Source organism: Apodemus sylvaticus, chromosome 2 (assembly GCF_947179515.1).
Source record: "Apodemus sylvaticus chromosome 2, mApoSyl1.1, whole genome shotgun sequence".
In the NCBI taxonomy this organism is placed as follows: Eukaryota; Metazoa; Chordata; class Mammalia; order Rodentia; family Muridae; genus Apodemus; species Apodemus sylvaticus.
Genome location: NC_067473.1, coordinates 31,259,101 through 31,261,963, shown reverse-complemented (window position 1 = coordinate 31,261,963; position 2,863 = coordinate 31,259,101).

Genomic DNA, 2,863 nt, shown 5'->3' with positions numbered 1-2,863 from the left:
GTGGGGGGGTGTGTGGGGGTGTGTGTAGGTTTAGGGCTACCATTCTGCAGTGCACAATCATTACAACCATTAAGGGGGAACATCCCTGGGAGAGGCTAATTCTTCTTCTCCCAGGAGCCATTACTTTTCTCTAGTTCTAGTGGATCTCAATGAATTTTGTTTCATTGAATATATTCTTCATTTACGTTAAAAATGTTATACCTTTTCCCAGTTTCCCCCTCCCAGAAAACCCCCAACCCATCCTCCCTTTCCCTGCCTCCAAGAAAACACCCCTCTGCCCAACCTACTCCTACCTACCCAACCTCGATTTCCCTACACTGGGGCATCTATCTAGCATTCATAGGAATAAGGACCTCTCCTCCCACCAATGCCCAACAAGGCATTCCTCTGCCATAATTACAGCTGGAACCATGTTTACCCTTTGGTTGATGGCTTAGTCCCTGGGAGCCCTGGGGAGGGGGTCTGGTTGGCTGATATTGTCCTTCTTCCCAAGAGGCTGCAAACCCCTTCAGTTCTTCCAGTCCTCCCTCCAACTCCTCTATTAGGAACCCCACGCTCAGTACAATGATTGGCTGCTAGCTAGCATCTGCCTCTGTATGTGTAAGGCATTGGCAGGGCCCCTTAGGAGACAGTCATAACAGGCCCCTTTCGGTATGCACTTCTAGGCATCTATGATAGTGTCGGGGTTTAGTGACTGTTTATTGGATGAATCCCCAAGTAGGACAGTCTCTAGATGACCTTTCCTTTAGTCTGCCCACACTTTGTCTCCATAATTGCTCATGTGAGTATTTTGTTCCCTTTCTCAGAAAAACTGAAGCAACACACTTTGGTCTTCCTTCTTCTTGAGCTTCATGTGTTCTTTGAATTGTATCTTGTTTATTCTGAGCTTTTGGGCTAATATCCACTTTTCAATAAATGTGTATGTTCTTTTGTGATTGGGTTACCTCACTCAGGATTTATTGTTTCATCCATTTGCCTATGAATTTCATGAATTCATTGTTTTTAATGGCTGAGTAATATGCCACTGTGAAAATATGCCACATTTTCCATATCCATTCCTTTGTTGAAGGACATCTGGGTTCTTTCCAGCTTCTGGCTATTATAAATAAGGCCGCTATGAACATAGTGGAGAATGTGTCCTTATTACATGTTGGAGCATTTTCTGGGTATATGCACAGAAGTGGTATAGATGTTTCTAATTGTCTAATTTTCTAAGGAACCACCAAACAGATTTCCAGAGTAGTTGATTGGTTGTATCAGCTTGCAGTCCCACCAGCAATGGAAGATTGTTCTTCTGTCCCCTGAGTTTTTCATCTTAGTCATTCTAACTGGTGTGAGGTGGAATTTCACGATTGTTTTGATTTGTATTTCCCTGATAACTAAGGATGTTGCACATTTCTTTAGCTGCTTCAGAGCCATTCGAATTTCATCAGTTGAGAATTATCTGTTTAGCCCTGTACCCCATTTTTAATAGAGTTATTTGACTCTTTGGTTTCTAACTTCTTGAGTTCTTTGCATATATTGGATATTAGTCCTCCATTAGATGTAGGATGGGTAAACATCTTTTCCCACTCTGTTGGTTGTTGTTTTGTCCTATTGACAGTGTGCTTTGCCTTCCAGAAGCTTTGCAGTTTTATGAGGTCCCATTTGTTGATTCTTGTTCTTAGAGTATAAACCACTGGTGTTCCCTACCAGTGTATCTGGTTGTATGTAGAGGTCTTTGATCCACTTTGACTTGAACTTTGTACAAGGAAATAAGAATGTGTCAATTTGCATTTTTCTACATGCCAACCTCCAGTTGATCCAGCACCATTTTTTAAAAATGTTGTCTTTTTTCCACTGGATAATTTTATCTCTTTGTCAAATATCAAGTGGCTGTAGGTGTGTGGGTTCATTTCTGGGTCTTCAATTCTATTCCCTTGATCTTCCTTCTTGTCTCTGTACCAATATAATAATTTTTATCACTATTGCTCTGTAGTAGAGCTTGAGGTCAGTGATAGTGATTCCTCCAGATATTATTTTGTTGTGGAGAATAGTTTTCACTATCCTGGGTTTTTTGTTATTCCAACTGAATTTGCAGATTGCTCTTTCTAGCTCTATGAATTGATTTGGAATTTTAACAGGGATTGCATTGAATCTGTAGATTGCTTTCAACAAGATGGCCATTTTTGCTATAATAATCCTCCCAATCCATGAGCATGGGAGATCTTTCCATCTTCTGAGATTTTCTTTCATTTCTTTCTTCAGAGTCTTGAAGTTCTTGTCATACAGATCTTTCTCTTGCTTGGTTAGAGTAACACCAAGGTATGTAATATTATTGTGACAACTGTGGAGGGTGTCATTTCCCTAATTTCTTTCTTAGCCTGCTTATCCTTTGAGTATAGGAAGACTACTGATTTGTTTGAGTTAATTTTATATCCAGCCACTTTGCTGAAGTTGTTTATCAGGTTTAGGAGTTTTCTTGTGGAATTTTGGGGGTCACTTAAGTAGACTATCATATCATCTGCAAATAGTGATACTTTGACTTTTTCCTTTCCAATTTGTGTCCCTTTGACCTCCTTTTGTTGTCTAATTGTTCTGCCTAGTACTTCGAGTCCTATATTGAATAGATGAGAGAGTGGGCAGCCTTGTCTGGTCCCCAAATTTAGTGGGATTGCTTCAAATATTTTTCCATTTAGTTTTATGCTGGCTACTGGTTTACTGTGTATTGTTTTTTCTATGCTTAGGTATGGGCCTTGAATTCCTGATCTCTCCAATACTTTTAACTTGAAGGTATGCTGAATTTTGTCAAATGCTTTTTCACCAACTAATGAAATGATCATGTGATTTCTTTTCTTTGAGTTTGTTTATGTAGTGGATTACA